Below are 19954 nucleotides of genomic sequence, written 5' to 3'. Positions count from 1 at the left end.
AGTGACCGAGAACACAGTGGCCACTCTGGTTTAGGGTAGGTTCACATATATACCACAAACAGATAAAGCAAATCAAGACCCATTTGGGACAATGTTGTATATGTTTGTATCCATTTCATATGTAGACTTTTTTTTTTATTTTTTTGCTATTTAAACTATGTAAAAACTGTAAAACCAGCATTGCACATTATACCACACATATATACTTCTATGGGGAAGAATATGTATAACACGACATACAGTTTATTTGTGGTGCAGAAACAATTGTACAACAAATGTACAGGGGACCAAAACAGGTCCAAACTGATAGCCTTTTGGCGCATTTTATATAGTCGTACGGACCCTGGACGGGTCAGAACACAATGAACTTGATGTGGATATAAGAACCCTGCCCACATGACCCATCAGCTGCTGCGTCCTGACTGACAGCCCCGGCTCCATAGCCTTGTATTACAGCGCTCATCACCATCACTGCAGAGCTCTGCTACATTTGGCAATGGATCCTGGACACATAAAACTGTCACCATGGGTGGCAACCCTACTATTAACCTCCTAAAGACAACATGTGTGCACAGACAGGGGGCGGCCATTGTGGATTATTTATACCCCGTATAATGCACTGCAGGCTGCGGAGGATACACACAGATAGGGGTCAGGGCTCAGTTTTGTTATAGGGCAAGTCGAGGGTCCTACTACTGGGTACCCCATGGATGGATGCAGACAACCTGAATAGCATTTTTTTTACTTTTGCTTGTACTTATTATAGTGCAAAAAAAAGTTTTGTCCTATGGCTTTTTTCCGCCTACTGTAGGTGCTCGGCTTTCTCTCTATACCTGTACACAGTCAATGTGATTCTCCCCTGCTGACTTCCTTGTATCTGCCTCCCTCACTATCTACAGCTGGTGTAAGCTGCCCTCCATGTATGCTCCATCACCAGTCCATAATCTGAGCTGCTTGTGACACTCCCATCCCCAGGGGTTGCTCTCTTTAGGCCAGTGCTTCCTAACCAGGCTGCCTCCAGCTGTTGCAAAACTACAACCCCCAGCATGGTGGGGGCAGCATCACGTCTGGAGGAAACCAGGCTGCCCATCACCTGCCCAATACCATCCCTACAGTGATCATGGTGGGGGCAGCATCATGTCGGGGGGAAACCAGGCACTGCCCATCACCTGCCCAATACCATCCCTACAGTGATCATGGTGGGGGCAGCATCATGTCTGGAGGAAACCAGGCACTGCCCATCACCTGCCCAATACCATCCCTACAGTGATCATGGTGGGGGCAGCATCATGTCACCCCTCAGACTGGGCAGAAGGTTCACCTTCCAACATGACTCTGCCCCTAAGCACGCGGCCAAGACAACACAGGATTCTCCGAATGCACCATAAATAGCTGACACTGCAACAATGTAACAACTAATGATGGTGTTTACTTCCTGCGCACCTGTCGCCAGGTATTTTTGCTGATCTTGTGGTCCCGGGGGTTATACTCCCGACGACACCTGTAACAAAACAGCGGCTGTAAAGCAATCACCTCATACCACAGAGATCCCAAAGGTTTTACTTCTATTTTCCCCTTAAGTCTTTTGGGGCCACGTCTGCATAGCGACATTTTTAGTTTAGTTCTATAAATATAACCACATAAGACGGTAAAGCTACAGTTTATGTTATGGTCGTTTGCTATGCAGGTCCTGTCCGGTCTAAGATCAAGTGTCTTATGGGGGGGGGGGGGGGGGGGGGAAGAGGGTCTCTACCTGATATGAGGTTGGAGGTCCCCAATAAGGTGCGGAAAGTGAAGGGTCCACGTTGCCTCTGCCATGTGGTGTATCGATAGGGTATGAATACTTTTGCAAATATTTTCCTATTGCGCCAATGTATTGAGTTGTAGTTTTGTATGAGCTGGGGAGCCACAGTTTGGGGGTGCTGGATAAGGAGTGTTTCCCAATTGGTGTACCTCCAGCTGTTACTAAACTACAATTCCCAGCATGCCCAGAGGGCTTCTGGCTTTGTACTGGAGCCCCTAGGACCTTATTGGGCTTTCGACCAGGCCAAAGTGCAGAATCTAAAGCACTGTTTCCCAACCAGTGTGCCTCCAGCTGTTGCAAAACTACAACTCCCAGCATGCCCAGACAGCCGAAGGCTGTCTGGGCATGCTGGGAGTTGTAGTTTTGCAACAGTTGAAGAGCCAGAGGTTGGAGACCGCTGTCATAAAAGAAGAGGCCGGGTCTGACTACATACAGGGTTTGTTTGTAGTCTGTAGCCATGGAGACACAAAGCGCTAGAACTATTTACAAAGTCCCTTCATATTTTATTTTGGATACACAGGAGCAGTAAAATAAATAAATCAATAAATAAAATAAAAAGTTGCAAAAGTACGCATACAAGAGGTTGTCCAAGGCTGTTAACTTTGAACAACAGCGCCACATCTGTCCATGGGTTGGATCTGGTATTGCAGCTTAGCTCTAGTGAAGTGAAGGGAGCTACACTGCAATACCACATGCAGCCAGGTGTGGCGCTGTCTTTTTGGGATGAAAGCAGGGCATATTTTGCTGATCCTGGTCAAACCTTTGAATATATTTTATTCTTTTGGCACGTCAATTCCTATAAGGGTTTCATCAAGAAGCAACAAGCCCCAGGCAGTGATCTCTAGCCCAGCTGGGGCACACATGGGCAACATATCCTATTCTTTTACACCAGTGATCCCCCAACCTGCGGCTCCCCAGGTGTTGCAAAACTACAAACCCCCCCCCCCCCCCCCCCCCCCCCCCCCCCCCAGTAATTTTGCAACAGCTGGAGAAAGAGCAAGAGCATGCTGGGAATTGTAGCTTTGCAACAGCTGGAGAGTGTGCATCAGTCAGGGCAATACCACATGCAACCAGGTGTGGCGCTGTTTTAGGTGTGGCGCTGTTGTAGTTTTGCAACAGCTGGAGAGTCTGCAAAGGTCAGGGCAAGCTGGGAGTTGTAGTTTTACAACAGCTGGCAATCATAATGCATTTTGGAGCTTGTTTGCTCATGACTTCCCATAGACTTCAATTGAGAGGTGTAAGTGATCTCTATGCAATAGAATGTGCACCCTTGGACACTATAACCCACCTGAAGGTGCCCAGTCCTAGCTTTCGGCCAACGGCTGTCCGGGCATGCTGGGAGTTGTAGTTTTGCAAAAGCTGGAGGCACACTAACAGGAAAACTCTGGCTTAGCCCATCCATGGCCATTTTTTTTTGCCACAGGTATAGTTGTACTAACCAGCAGGGGGAGCCGATGTGCACAGGAAGTAAAAGCTCCTCCCATTGTAAAGAGAATAGGAAATTCATGTTTTATCCTGATGCATTATGGGAGTGATATTCAGAATAATAAAATAAAATTAAAATAAAGTATTGGGCAAGTTAAAGGGGGTATTCCAGGAAAACATAGTTTTTTTTTCATATCAACTGGCTCCAGAAAGTTAAACAGATTTGTAAATTACTTCTGTTTAAAAAAAATCTTAATCCTTTCAATAATTATCAGCTGCTGAAGTTGAGTTGTTGTTTTCTGCCTGGCAACAGTGCTCTCTGCTGACATCTCTGCTTGTCTCGGGAACTGCACCGAGTAGAAGAGGTTTGCTATGGGGATTTGCTTTTTAAACTGAGCAGTTCCCGAGACAGGTGTCATCAGAGAGCACTTAGACAGAAAAGAACAACTCAACTTCAGCAGCTCATAATTACTGAAAGGATTAAGTTTTTTTTTTTTTTTTAATAGAAGTAATTTACAAATCTGTTTAAATTTCTGGAGCCAGTTGATATATAAAAAAAAGTTTTTTCCTGGATAACCCCTTTAATTATTATTATTTTTTTTTTGTGGTATAAACATGTTCACCAGGTTTAGGACTATCCGCTGTGTCATTATCAGCTGTCAGCGGAGTTGCCCTTTAACATTCTGTCTCGGTGCCAATTGTGCGCAGCAGCTCGTCGTTTTGGATTACGGTGACATTTCCCGGGATACAGGGGCCCGGGCTGTGGTATTTGCCGGGATAAGGTTAGGTGCGGGGTTCGTTGGCATTCTGCGGGCAGAGCGCCGATAGGTGCCCAGGCGGTGTAACCCTGGCGAGGTGGGGGTGGCGGCGGGTGAAATGTACCAAAGTAATGTTTTAACCTGCATTTCCCCAGACAGCATTGAGTGTAATGGAGCGAGAAGGGGGAAAGAAAAATCTCTCTCTTTATATATTGTCTTTTATTACATGTAGTTTCACGCCGCATTAGGCACCCCGCTGGTCGGGCACCCCGGCCCTCGCCGTATAATACGAGCGCGGAGATTAGACCAATCTGTGTCTGTTACTTTTGTATTGGAAAATAAATGAGACGAGAATAGAGGAGTCTGGGAACGTGAGCGACTCAATGACACCGGCTGGGAAACAATCCCGCACCGCAGGGAGAGAGGAGCAGCTACAGACATAGGGAAGACGGCGGTATATAGATATATATGCAGTGTTTACCCAACCAGGGTGCCTACAGCTGTTGCAAAACTACAACTTCCAGCATGCCCGGACAGCCGTTTGGCTGTCCGGGCATGCTGGGAGTTGTAGTTTTGCAACAGCTGGGGGCACACTGGTTGGAAAACTGCCTTATAGCATGGTTTTCACACCTGTTGTAAAACTACAACTCCCAGCATGCCCAGACACCCACATGGCTGTTTTTTCTTTCTTTTTTTTTTTTCCTATATCATGCACACTCAGCATCACTAGGAATACAGGGCCATTTGTTTTATGTCCGTGCAGCTGACTCTACGCATTTCATTACTGTAACTTGGTCATGTGATCACTAGTCTGACCCAACGGAAATAAGTGTTTAATGTGTCCCAGGAAGTCAGCTCCTAGGTCATCGGACTTATTGTATACTACAGGATGACATCATCACCTACCAGATGCCCACCTAGCAGTTCACAGACCCCTTGACTCCCAGATCTGTATACTGCTATCTCAGAATACATACACACACACACAGTCATGGCCGTAAATGTTGGCACCCCTGAAATTCTTCAAGAAAATGAAGTATTTCTCACAGAAAAGGTTTGCAGTAACACATGTTTATTCCCTTTGTGTGTATTGGAACTAAACAAAAAAAGGAGGAAAAAAAGCAAATTGGACATAATGTCACCAAACTCCAAAAATGGTCTGGACAAAATTATTGGCCCCTTAACTTAATATTTGGTTGCTCACCCTATGGAAAAAATAACTGAAATCAGTGTCTTCCTATAACCATCAATAAGCTTCTTACACCTCTCAGCCGGAATGTTGGACTCTTCCTTTACAAACTGCTCCCGGTCTCTCATTGGAAGGCGCCTTTTCCCAACAGTAATTATAAGATCTCTCCACAGGTGATCAATGGGATTTAGATCTGGACTCATTGCTGACACTTCAGAACTCTCCAGCGCTTTGTTGACATCCATTTCTGGGGCTTTTTGACGTATGTTTGGTGTCATTGTCCTGCTGGAAGACCCAAGATCTCGGACGCAAACCCAGCTTTCCGACACTGGGCTGTACAGTGCGACCCAAAATCCATTGATAATCCTCAGATTTCATGATGTCTTGTACACATTCAAGGCCCCCAGTGCCAGAGACAGCAAAACAACCCAAAACATCACTGACCTCCACCATATTTCACTGTAGGTTCTGTGTTCTTTTCTTTGTAGTCTCATTCTGTTTTCGGTAAACAGTAGAATGATTTGCTTTACCAAAAAGCTCTATCTTGGTCTCATCTGTCCACAAGATGTTTTCCCAGAAGGATTTTGGTTACTCAAGTTCACTTTGGCAAAATATAGTCTTGTTTTATGTCTCTGTGTCAGCAGTGGGGTCCTCCTGGGTCTCCTCCATAGTGGGGTCCTCCTGGGTCTCCTCCATAGTGGGGTCCTCCTGGGCCTCCTCCATAGTGGGGTCCTCCTGGGCCTCCTCCATAGTGGGGTCCTCCTGGGTCTCCTCCATAGTGGGGTCCTCCTGGGTCTCCTCCATAGTGGGGTCCTCCTGGGTCTCCTCCATAGCATTTTATTTCATTTAAATGTCGACGGATAGATCGCGCTGACACTGATGCTCCCTGAGCCTGCAGGACAGCTTGAATATCTTTGGAACTTGTTAGGGGCTGCTTATCCACCATCCGGACTATCCCGCATTGACACCTTTCATCAATTTTTCTCTTCCGTCCACGCCCAGTGAGATTATCTACAGTGCCATGGGTTGCAAACTTCTTGATAATGTTGCGCGCTGTGGACAAAGGCAAATCTAGATCTCTGGAGATGGACTTGTAACCTTGAGATTGTTGATATTTTTCCACAATTTTGCTTCTCAAGTCCTCAGACAGTTCTCTTCTCCTCTTTCTGTTGTCCATGCTTAGTGTGGCACACACAGACACATAATGCAAAGACTAAGTGAACTTCTCTCCTTTTTATCTGCTTTCAGGTGTGATTTTTATATTGCCCACACCTGTAACTTGCCCCCAGGTGAGTTTAAAGGAGCATCACATGCTTGAAACAATCTTATTTTTACACAATTTTGAAAAGGTGCCAATAATTTTGTCCAGACCATTTTTGGAGTTTGGTGACATTATGTCCAATTTGGTTTTTTTCCTCCTTTTTTGGTTTAGTTCCAATACACACAAAGGGAATAAACATGTGTATAACAAAACATGTTACTGCAATCCTTTCCTGTGAGAAATACTTCATTTTCAAGAAAAATTTCAGGGGTGCCAACATTTACGACCATGACTATATATATATATATCGAAGTTATACACCTTGCCCCCCCCCCCTCCTTATCTGTATACTGCTGCTATCTCTTTGGAATCAGGATGTATATATTGTAGTTATACATCTCCCCTCCAGCTCTATCTCTATGGGATTAGAATATATAGTAGTTATATACCTACCCCTCTCTCTGTATACTGCTGCTATCTCTATGGGATTAGAATATATAGTAGTTATATACCCACCCCTCTATCTGTATACTGCTGCTATCTCTATGGGATCAGGAGATATATGTTCATCTGGGTGACCAGCAGCGCTAGAGCCTGATTAGATGACCAGGTGCAATAATCAAACACCACACCCAAAGTCAGAGGATTCATGGGAAACGTAGGCAGCATTATGAAGTAATGTCAGAGATTCTGGGGGAATTTATGGTGTGTGAAGCATTTGACGTGGCTGGGAGTAGTTCATCTAAAAGTCTTACGTGAATTGTGCGTGGAAGCATTAGTAATGTCTGGAAATGTTGCGTTGTATAGACACTTTTTACCGCGTGGTCAGACTTAGCGTGTCAATGTCATCCATTACTCATAAATAAGCGGCATTTTACAAATGGCGCAAATGATAAATCGATGACCGCTGCAAATATGTTACAAATACAGTAATATAAAAAAAAGACGCAAAAAAAAAAAAGAAAAAAAAAAGTTCCAGCACATCTTTCTGCAACGTTTTTTAGGGACAATTTTACACAAAAAAAAGCAGCCATGGTAAAAGCCATGATAAATGTGCCCCAATATGTGCATTCAAATAGAACTTATCCCATGCCTGCCACATCAGCAAACACAGGTAAGCACAATGCATACAGAAGAACCTCTACATTATTCTCTAATAGTCTAAGCTGCACTTTATAAGCCACTGTTTTCCAACCAGGGTGTCTGCAGCTGTTGTAAAACTACAACTCCCAGCATGGCTAGACTCCCGGCATGCCAACGTCTGGGCTGTCCGTGCATATGCTGAGAGTTGTAGTTTTGCAACAGCTGGAGGCACACTGTTTGAAAAACACTGTTCCATGACTTAACTCAACATAGATTTATCTGCTTATCACTTTACAGCAGTGTTTCCCAACCAGGGTGCCTCCAGCTGTTGCAAAACTACAACTCCCAGCATGCCCAGACAGCCTTTGGCTGCCTCTAAGTTGGTGTTCCTCAACCATAGTGCCTCCAGCTGTTGCAAAGCTACAAATCCCAGCATGCCCAGACAGCCTTTGGCTGCCTCTAAGGTAGTGTTCCTCAACCAGGGTGCCTCCAGCTGTTGCAAAACTGCAACTCTCAGCATGCCTGGACAGCCTTTGGCTGCCTCTAAAGTAGTGTTCCTCAACCAGGGTGCCTCCAGCTGTTGCAAAATTGCAACTCCCAGCATGCCTGAACAGCCAAAGGCTGTCCGGGCATACTGGGAGTTGTAGTTTTGCAACAGCTGGAGGCACACTGTTTGGAAAACACTGTTCCATGACTTACCTCAACATAGATTTATCTGCTTATCACTTTACAGCAGCGTTTCCCAACCAGGGAGCCTCCAGTTGTTGCAAAACTACAAATCCCAGCATGCCCGGACAGCCTTTGGCTGTCTGGGCATGCTGGGAGTTGTAGTTTTGCAACAGCTGGAGACACCCTGGTTGGGAAACACTGCTTTCCCCATGTACCAAAAAATACCTGTTTTTCTATTTACTACAAACATAATAGGGATGCACAATGTTATAGAATTTTTTTCAAAACTACAATTCCCATCATGCCACGTTAGAAGTTTTGGACAGCTGGAGAGTCACACATGGGTGGGGACAAAACATTTTTCTAGAACAGACAAGAATATTCATTTTTTTATGCTATGGTCTCTAATCTTGGTCGTATAGCTAATGCACCACTACAACTCCCAGCATGCCCTGACAAAGCCAGAGGCTAAGTTCTGTTCACTTCTGATCTTCAAAATAGAGAGGAAATTAAAAAGCAACACAAAAATATTTCAGAAACAGAACAATACCGACAGGAACTCCTATTATACTTCTCCATATTCAGCATTTTATTTTATTTATTTTAATTGATGTTACTTACTATTCCTGCTATTTTTTTTCTTGGTGTTCAACTATATAAAAATAATAAATAATATGATACAGAGTATCATCAAACCATAGTTTCTAAATTAACTCAGATTATATTCCCTAAGTGTAAGGTCACACATAACGGATCCGCAGCGTATTTTAAAGGGGTTCTCCACCATAAGGTGACTTTAGTACGTACCTGGCAGACAGTAATGGACATGCTTACGGAGGATCTGCGCTTGTCTTGGGGCTAAATGGCTATGTTGTGAGATTACCATGACACTGTGGCTAGCTTTTTGTGAACTGGTATTTCCTGTTTGAGTTTCCTCCTTTGCCTACAAATCCCATAATTCCATTTTCCTCCCTCGCACACATCAGCCACCCCACCCATTGAAACATAAATGAGCTGCATCCATTCAAAAGACCTGTGGTTTTCAATCAGGGTGCCTCCAGCTGTTGCATTAGTTGCAGATTGATCTCTCTCCCACCAAGCGATCTTTACAGCCCCTGTAGCATAGTCAAAAAAAAAATAAAAAATCCTGGAATACCCCTTTAAGATATGGATCCGCCAGTGACTCGACCCATAGTGTGTCTCCTGCTGTTGCTGGCAGGAGACCAAACTAACTGTTTGACTTGCGGCAGGGACCAGAACAGCGCCACCTAGTGGCCGTTTTTCAATCACATTAAAAACATATAAAAGGTTGAGAATTTTAACGGCAATTAAATAGCAAAGTGTCCTATAATAACATAAGGAACAATATAATAAAGGTTTAGCTTGACAGGTTCTCTTTAAAAACCCTTTTTATATTTCAAGTCACGCTGGAGATTTCCCAAACGCCGAGCGATGCAAATAAACATGTCAAAAGAATATTCACGAGTTCTCTAGAAAGCTGGGTGTGTGCGATGGAACTGCATTCCCAGACTGTAGAGAAGATTGCGTTACTGCAGACTGGATAAAACGTCTGGGGTTTGTTATGTGGCTGTTCGGACAGCAGGTTGGAGGGGGAGGGGGGGGAATCATTCTGAGTTTTGCTATGGGACCCTACCATTTTCATGTACACCCCCCCGATTGTGCAGTACAGAGTGCAATTCCATAGGGGGCACCAGTCACCTGATACTAGAGCAGCGTTTCCCCAACCAGGGTGCCCCCCAGCCATCGGCAGTCCGGGCATGCCGGGACTTGTAGTTTTGCAACAGCTGGAGGCACCCTGGTTGAAGAAACATTGTCCTAGAGAAACTTAAAAGGGGTTATCCAGGAAAAAAAAACTTTTTATATACATCAACTGGCTCCAGAAAGTTAAACAGATTTGTAAATTACTTCTGTTAAAAAAATCTTAATCCTTTCAGTACTTATGAGCTGATGAAGTTGAGTTGTTCTTTTCTGTCTAAGTGCTCTCTGATGACACATGTCTCGGGAACCGCCCAGTTTAGAAGCAAATCCCCATAGCAAACCTCTTCTAAACTGGGCGGTTCCCGAGACACGTGTCATCAGAGAGCACTTAGACAGAAAAGAACAACTCCACTTCATCAGCTCATAAGTACTGAAAGGATTAAGATTTTTTTTAATAGAAGTAATTTGCCAATCTGTTAAACTTTCTGGAGCCAGTTGTGCGCTGTTCTCCTGATCGGTGGGGGTCTCTGCACCAATCAAAACTTTGGACATGTCAATTGAAATAACAGGTACTCTTTTTAACCCTGAAGGATGTCCGGGCATGCTGGGAGTTGTAGTTTTGCAACAGCTGGAGGCACACTGGTTGAGGAAAAGTGTCTAGAGGGAAGTTTCTCAACCTGCAGCTCTTCAAGCTTATGCAAAACTACAACTCCCAGCATGCCCGGACAGCCAAAGGCTGTCCGGGCATGCTGGGAGTTGTAGTTTTGCAACAGCTGGAAGCACCCTGGATGGAAAAGTCATGTAGTGCAGCAATGTGTGAGGTGCTGGACAATGACATCATAAAATTTGGGGGACGCACCTGACCTGGTGAGATGATTTAGTAATAGTAACCATGAGTTGCAGTCCTATGTAAAAAAAAAAAAAAATAAATAAATAAATACACTGTGCTACCATCTACAGTTGCAGCAGAGTTGACGTTGCATTTATTATATCTGGAAATGTAGTATCCCAGTACATAGTAAAAGTAATAACAAGAGTATTTACTAGTAGTAACCTTAATGTAGTAATTGCAACCTGCAGTCCTATGTAAAATGACACATGGTAATATCACCTACAGTTACAAAAGGGTTTACCTTGGTATTAATCGGTATCTGTATGTAATAGAAGTAACCAGAGTATATAGCAATAGTAACCCTACTCTGCAATACTATGTACAATAACACAAAGAGCATGGAGAGTTTATCTAAAGGAATAGCAGAGCCGACTTTGTATTTGTGCTGCTTCCCAAGTTAAGACATAGAAGTAACCCTAACACACAATCCTAACATACAGGGCCAGATTAAGGCTGCCTGGAAGACGGAGCACATCATTATGTTGCCCCCCCCCCCCCCAACAGTTCCCCCAGATTAGGTGCAGTATAGTTCCCCCACATTATGTGCAGTATAGTTCCCCCACATTAGGTGCAGTATAGTTCCCCACATTAGGTGCAGTATAGCCCCCCCCCCCCCCACATTAGGTGCAGTATAGCCCCCCCCCCCCCACATTAGGTGCAGTATAGCTCCCCCACATTAGGTGCAGTATAGCTCCCCCACATTAGGTGCAGTATAGCTCCCCCACATTAGGTGCAGTATAGCTCCCCCACATTAGGTGCAGTATAGTTACCCCACATTAGGTGCAGTATAGTTACCCCACATTAGGTGCAGTATAGTTCCCCCACATTAGGTGCAGTATAGCTCCCCCACATTAGGTGCAGTATAGTTACCCCACATTAGGTGCAGTATAGCTCCCCACATTAGGTGCAGTATAGTCCCCCCCACATTAGGTTGGCAGTATAGTTCCCCACATTATGTTGGTAGTATAGTCCCCCACATTAGGTGCATTATAGCTCCCAACATTAGGTGCAGTATAGTTCCCCCACATTAGGTTGGCAGTGTAGTTCCCACACATTAGGTGCAGTATAGCTCCCCCACATTAGGTTGGTAGTATAGTCCCCCCCCCATTAGGTGCATTATAGCTCCCCACATTAGGTGCAGTGCAGTTCCCCAACAGACATACATCCTTCAGCCATATACAGTGTATGGCTGGAGGCTGTATGCCTGTTTGACCGGGGTCACGATCTACTGCTATGGCCTAATTTGGGGGACGCACCTGACCTGAGCGGAGGTCGGAACATTAAAGATGACGTGCCGCTGGTCACTTACCATGCGCACATGTCCTCCTTACTGCTCTGCTCCACTCTGCTTTTCTCCTATGGGCGCACGCACGGGACGTTAGTGACGTCCCTGCATGCGCTACCTCCCGGCGGCCCCTGCATTTTTTAAAAATTAACGTGGGGGCCGCCGTAGAGAGGTAACCGGGGCATCCTTGTGTCCTGTAAATATTTTTTGGGACACAGGGAAGTCCCGTTTGTGACAGGGGCCCCCTGCGGGCACGGGGCCCGGAGCAGGCGCTCCATAGCGCCAATGATGATCCGGCCCTGCTAACGTAAAATAACAAATGGAGATAATACATATCTCCATAACAGAGCTGAGCTTAATTTTATGCATTTAGGGGCTGTGGCCCAAGTTAAGATATAGTAGTAACCACAACCTGCAGTCCTATGTAAAACCGTACATAACACATGGAGATATCACCTAAAGATGTAGTATAGCTGATTTTGTTATTTATCTATTTCAGGCTGTTTCTGATTTATGATGTAGTAGTAATCCTAACCTGCAGTCCTATGTAAAGAAAAACGCACAAGCCATTGAAATATCAGTCAGGTTTAGGTGATGTCTCAGTGTGGTATTATAACAGTAAGTAACCTGCAGTCCTATGTAAAAACCGAAATTGAGATATCATTTAAATGTAGATGATCTATAGTATGTTATTGTAATAGTAAGTAGCCCACAGTCCTATGTAAAATCACACAAGACATTGATATAGCACTAACATTTAGGTTATATCTTGGTATGTTATTGTAATAGTAATAACCTGCAGTTAATAGTAGTAACCTGCAGTCCTATGTAAAAACACAGACACTAAGATAGCACTTACATTTAATGATATTTCAGTATGTTATTGTAATAGTAAGTAACCGGCAGTCCTATGTAAAATCACATATGCCATTGAGATATCACTTACGTTTAGGTGATATCTTGGTATGTTATTGTAATAGTAGTAACCCACAGTCCTATGTAAAAGCACAAGACATTGAGATATCACTAAAGTTTAGGAGATAACTCAATCTGCAGTCCTATGTAAAATCACACATGACATTGAGATATCACTTACGTTTAGCTGATATCTTGGTATATTATTGTAATAGGACTGCTGGTTGTTTACTATTACAATAATATACCAAGATATCACCTAAACGTAAGTGATATCTCAATGTCATGTGTGATTTTACATAGGACTGCAGGGTACTTACTATTGCAATAACGCCCTGAGATATCATTACATTTAAGTGATATCTCAGTGTCTGTGTTTTTACATAGGACTGCAGGTTGTTTACTATGTAAAAACACAGACACTGAGATATCACTTAAATGTAATATCTCAGGGTGTTATTGTAATAGTAAATAGCCTGCAGTCCTATGTAAAATCACACATGACACTGAGATATCACATTTAGGTGATATCTTGCTGTGTTATTGTAATAGTAGTAACCTGCAGTCCTATATAAAAATCACACGACACATATCACTTACGTTTAGGTGATATCTTGGTATGTTATTGTAATAGTAAATAACCTGCAGTCCTATGTAAAAACACAGACTAAGATATCACTTACATTTAATGATATCTCAGTGTGTTATTGTAATAGTAGTAACCTGCAGTCCTATGTAAAATCCCACAACACAGATATCACTTACATTTAATGATATCTCAGTGTGTTATTGTAATAGTAGTAACCTGCAGTCCTATGTAAAATCCCACGACACTGAGATATCACTTACATTTAATGATATATCAGTGTGTTATTGTAATAGTAGTAACCTGCAGTCCTATGTAAAATACCAGACACTGAGATATCACTTAAATGTAATGATATCTCAGTGTGTTATTGTAATAGTAAGTAACCGGCAGTCCTATGGTAAACAACACATATCTTAAACTAAAGCTCCAAATAAATAACTGACAGCTATAGTCAGCTCTGCTATATCTGTATGTAAACATCTAACTAATATCCTCATGACTAACAGAACAATACCCTGACTGGCCCTGGGGGCTATCTCTGTGCTATCTCCTGTACTGCACCCACCCTCCCCTCCTCCTCCTCCCTATTGCTGACACATGCCTAATGTATAACTTTACCATACAAGGGGCTTTTAAGTAGGAGCCTGGCTGAACTTCACACACTGCCTGTTAAAACCAGGAAAGTTCCAGGGCCAGGCCACCTACATGTACAGCTGTACACCCTGCATGACAAGAGGGGAGGAATCCCAATCAACTCCTTTGCTTAGATTTAAAAAAAAAAAAAAAAAATTATATATATATATATATATATATATATATATATATATACATACATATACACATATATATATATATATATATATATATATAAAATAAAAAATAAAGAAAAAAAATTTCATATATATATATATATATATATATATAAAAATAAATAAAAAAATTGAGCTTCTGGGCAAGGGTTAAATCAAATGAACCAAACACCCTGCACTGATACATTTGAATTTGCAATTAACGGTAAATATTTACAGACACTAAAAAAACGTTACAATTAAATTCTAAATATTTACAAACAAACAAAAAAAAAAACCGTTACAATGAAATTCTAAATATAAACAAAAGAAAATAACGGCTACAAATTTACAGAATCATAAATGCAACATTGAATCAGTGTCACCATGTGCAGAAGTGTTTCTCCATGCAGGGTGCCTCCAGCTGTTGCAAAACTACAACTCCCAGCATGCCCGGACAGCCTTCGGCTGTCCGGGCATGCTGGGAGTTGTAGTTTTGCAACAGTTGGAGGCACCCTGGTTAGGAAACACTGCCTCGGGGTATAGGATGCAGCAAACACATGACAGCCCTGAGACAAGTCAGTAGACACGATGGAGCTTCAGTTCACCGGCAGTTCATCTGGAGTGCCGAGGCTGCTGCAGAAACTCTTGGCAGACAATCAGCAATGGGTACACAATAGAAGGAAGACTTCACATTCTATTTTTTTTTCTTTTTTTCCATTAAATTTTTTTAGATATAGCAGAGCTCAGTTTGTTTCTTATACTTTAGGGGGGGAAGTGCACTGTCCTGTGAATAGTATAGCTTTACTTGCAGTCCTATGTAAAACCTTTACAGTGTATGTTAAGATCATCACTTGGTTTACATCAAAATCAGATCTCAATGATTTTCAAAGAGTGTGTCTCCAGCTGTTGCAAAACTACAACTCCCAGCATGCCCGTACAGCCTTTAGGGGGAAGTGCACTGTCCTCTGAATAGTATAGCTTTAATTGCAGTCCTATGTAAAACCTTTACAGTTTATGTAAGATCATAAGATCAACACATGGTTTGAACAGTTCTGCCACATCAAAATCAAATCTCTTTACAACAATGATTTCTAAAGAGTGTGTCTCCAGCTGTTGCAAAACTACAACTCCCAGCATGCCCGTACACCCTTTAGGGGGGGGGGGGAAGTGCACTGTCCTGTGAATAGTATAGCTTTACTTGCAGTCCTATGTAAAACCTTTACCGTGTATGTTAAGATCATAGGATCACCACATGGTTAACATCACAATCAGATCTCTTTACAACAATGATTTTAAAAAAGTGTCTCCAGCTGTTGCAAAACTACAACTCCCAGCATGCCCGTACAGCCTTTCCAAAGAGTGTGTGTCTCCAGCTGTTGCAAAACTACAACTCCCAGCATGCCCGTACAGCCTTTCCAAAGAGTGTGTGTCTCCAGCTGTTGCAAAACTACAACTCCCAGCATGCCCCTACAGCCTTCATGGGGAAGTGCACTGTCCTGTGCATAGTATAGCTTTACTTGCAGTCCTATGTAAAACCTTTACAGTTCATAAGATCAACACATGGTTTGCACAGTTCTGCCACATAAAAATCAGATCTCTTTACAACAATGATTTCCAAAGAGTGTGTCTCCAGCTGTTGCAAAACTACAACTCCCAGCATGCCCCTACAGCCTTCATGGGGAAGTGCACTGTTCTGTGAATAGTATAGCTTTACTTGCAGTCCTATGTAAAACCTTTACAGTTCATAAGATCACCACAAGACTTGCACAGTTCTGCCACATCAAAATCAGATCTCTCAGATGATTTCCAAAGAGTGTGTCTCCAGCTGTTGCAAAACTACAACTCCCAGCATGCCCAGACAGCCTTCGGCTGTCCGGGCATGCTGGAAGTTGTAGTTTTGCAACAGCTGGAGGCACAACGTTTGGAAAACACTGCTGTAGAGTAACAGAGGTAGGTTTAATAGAAGACTCACCCTGGTATGTTGAATGTAGTAAAGTCTGCAGCTATTAATCCCACTTTAAGACTTACAGACAGGGGGGAGTAGTAGTAGTGGTTCAGCCCAGTGTGGGAGTTTGTCCAGCAGGGTGGTGAAAGTTTTAGTCCAGGCTTCAGTGCAGGGTCCTGGTTGTTATGATCCAAGGGTTGTGTGTTGTGCAGGGTCCTCTGCCCAGGCTGCAGTCACATGCTGTCAGTCACCCAGCATATGCCAGGATAATGCCAAAGGTTGCAGGAGGGTTCAGGAGTGAAGCTCTCACATGCACAGTGTCTGTCTCATCCAATACAATGTATCCCAGGCTATAGCACTGAGCTGTCTGCTGTCTCTCCCCAGCTGTAAGCACCATCACCAGCAAGAGGAGGGGAGAGGAGGAGGGAGCACAGCTCAGCCTCATTCATATCACTCAGTCACACAGATCCCTTTATACTCCTCACTCCAGATACAATGTATCACTGGGGCAACACCAGACTCCACAGTCCATGCATGAAGCAAGTGCAGCTCAGAACTGGATCATGTAAATATATAAAGAGAATCACTTTCTAAATACATGGCGTTACCTATACTCCAGAGCTGTACTCACTATTCTGCTGGTGAGGTCACTGTGTACATACATTACATTACTTATCCTGTACTGATCCTGAGTTATATCCTGTATTATACTCCAGAGCTGTACTCACTATTCTGCTGGTGAGGTCACTGTGTACATACATTACATTACTTATCCTGTACTGATCCTGAGTTATATCCTGTATTATACTCCAGAGCTGTACTCACTATTCTGCTGGTGAGGTCACTGTGTACATACTTATTTTTATTTATTTATTTATTTATTTATTTAGCGCCTACAGATTCCGCAGCACTTACAATTATGGGGTACAAACATTACATTACTTATCCTGTACTGACCCTGAGTTATATCCAGTATTATACTCCAGAGCTGTACTCACTATTCTGCTGGTGGGGTCACTGTGTACATACATTACATTACTTATCTTGTACTGACCCTGAGTTATATCCTGTATTATACTCCAGAGCTGTACTCACTATTCTGCTGGTGAGGTCACTGTGTACATACATTACATTACTTATCCTGTACTGATCCTGAGTAATGTCCTGTATTATACTCCAGAGCTGTACTCACTATTCTGCTGGTGAGATCACTGTGAACATACATTACATTACTTATCCTGTACTGATCCTGTTATATCCTGTATTATACTCCAGAGCTGTACTCACTATTCTGCTGGTGGGGTCACTGTGTACATACATTATATTACTGATCCTGTACTGATCCTGAGTTATATCCTGTATTATACTCCAGAGCTGTACTCACTATTCTGCTGGTTAGATCACTGTATACATACATTACATTACTTATCCTGTACTGATCCTGAGTTATATCCTGTATTATACCCCAGAGCTGTACTCACTATTCTGCTGGTGAGGTCACTGTGTGCATACATTACATTACTTATCCTGTACTGATCCTGAGTTATATCCTGTATTATACCCCAGAGCTGTACTCACTATTCTGCTGGTGAGGTCATTGTGTACATACATTACATTACTTATCCTGTACTGATCCTGAGTTATATCCTGAATTATACTCCAGAGCTGTACTCACTATTCTGCTGGTGAGGTCACTGTGCACATACATTACATTACTTATCCTGTACTGATCCTGAGTTATATCCTGTATTATACTCCAGAGCTGTACTCACTATTCTGCTGATGAGGTCACTGTTTACATACATTACATTACTTATCCTGTACTGATCCTGAGTTATATCCTGAATTATACTCCAGAGCTGTACTCACTATTCTGCTGGTGGGGTCACTGTGTACATACATTACATTACTTATCCTGTACTGATCCTGAGTTATATCCTGAATTATACTCCAGAGCTGTACTCACTATTCTGCTGGTGAGGTCACTGTGTACATACATTACATTACTTATCCTGTACTTATCCTGAGTTATATCCTGAATTATACTCCAGAGCTGTACTCACTATTCTACCGGGATTTAAATATTTTAATGGTCTATTCTGCGCAGATTTGATGCACAGGATTTTCTGCTGCAGATTTCAATGTAAACTCAATGACTGAACACAGCTTCAAATCCAGCGCATCAAATCTGCACAGAATACTGTACATGTGAATAGACCCTAAAAGATGATTCCAAGATTTTAATTTTTTTTTCTTATTATTTGAAATGTCCCCCCCCCCCCCCCCCCGGGACTTTTTAGATTGATGGTGTTTTCTTAGGAATTTGCATCAATATCAGACTGGTAGTGTACAACCCACTCAAAAAATCAGCAGGGGAATTGCCTTGTGATTTTTATGTTAATTTATGTTGTGGATATTTTGTAGATTTTTTTCCCCCTTTGACTACGAGGGGAACATCAAAATCAGCAATAGATCTGCAACACACACTACATATATAGTTGCTTATTTTGCAGATGTATCTACTGTAAAATCTGTAACTATGGTCTTGGAAAACATAAACTTTTTACATGATATGCACCAAAATTAACAGCAGCAAATCCGCAACAAAACTGCACAATTTCCACCTGCAAACCTGAACGGAAAATATTCCAGTCATCCACATATTCTATACAATGAAAACGTTCCACAAACCGAACCTCTTAGGCCATGTTCACACTATGGAATTTTCCAGCTAGAAATATTCCACTCGGAAATTCCGTTGCAGCAGAGTCCCATTATTTCACTTGGATTCTGTTCCACCATGCACACAGCGGAATTTCCACGGCAGATGTTTCCACTGCGGAAATTCACCGAAAGAATGGACATGACATGAAATCTGCTCGGAAATGTATTGTAGTCTATGCAAATGGCGCGTTTCTAAGCGGTTCATGTTCTTTCAGCGTCGCCTATTTTCGGAATGTTTATCTGTGTTTTCCAGGCAGACATTCTGCAAAATTTCGGCCATGTGAATGTAGCCTGAGGGTCTATCCACACAGCAGAATTTCTGCACATCCGCACCAATTCCGCTTCTGCATTTATTTGGGTGGTTTCTGGTTTGTGCGGAATTGGTGCAGAATCTCTGCGGAATCTGCATGCGAAAGTTCAGAAATGGGAATGGGAGTGCGGAATCCCATAGAAGTCTATTGGGCTTTAATTTGAGGCGGAATCCGCATGCGGAAATTCTGCCGTGTGAATAGACCCTTAGGCTATGTTCACACTACTCAATTTCCATGTGGAGAAATTCCGCTTGGAAATGCCGATGCAGCAGCCTCCCGTTGTTTTCAATGGGATTCTGCTGGTCCGACGTTCCGCAGCAGAATTTTCCGGATAAGGCTAGGTTCACACTACGAAATCTCTGGGCAGAATTTCTGCCGGAGATTTAGCTGGCGGCACTAGGACTGCACGGACTGCATTGCCGTCCCCATAGACGGCAATGCATTTCTGGGTAAATCCTTTGGGGGATCTGCTCAGAAATGCATTGACATCTATGGGGACGGCAATGCAGTCTGCGCGGTCCTAGTGCCGCCGGTTTGATCTCTGGCTGAAATTCTGCCCAGAAATTCCACAGTGTGAACCCAGCCTAACAATGT

At 43.0% G+C, this 19954-nt stretch overlaps 1 protein-coding gene across 4 annotated transcripts in view; it reads right to left on the bottom strand.

Moving 5' to 3' along the window:
* Positions 1-19954, bottom strand: part of TSPAN18 (tetraspanin 18) — a 153613-nt gene that overhangs the window by 128951 nt on the left and 4708 nt on the right. Inside the window, exons 1-2 of one of the 4 annotated variants that reach the window (XM_056527772.1) lie at positions 16353-16721; positions 10768-10813 (exon numbers count right to left, since the gene is read on the bottom strand). The exons of 1 other annotated variant lie outside the window; for it this stretch is intronic. The gene's annotated coding sequence lies outside the window, so the exon portion shown is untranslated. Of the gene's footprint in view, positions 1-10767; positions 10814-16352; positions 16724-19954 lie in introns of those variants that run through there. 2 more of the 4 variants (XM_056527773.1, XM_056527770.1) reach the window with 2 other exon arrangements.

Source organism: Hyla sarda, chromosome 6 (assembly GCF_029499605.1).
Source record: "Hyla sarda isolate aHylSar1 chromosome 6, aHylSar1.hap1, whole genome shotgun sequence".
Lineage (NCBI taxonomy): Eukaryota > Metazoa > Chordata > Amphibia > Anura > Hylidae > Hyla > Hyla sarda.
This window is presented reverse-complemented; position numbering and strand designations above follow the sequence as displayed.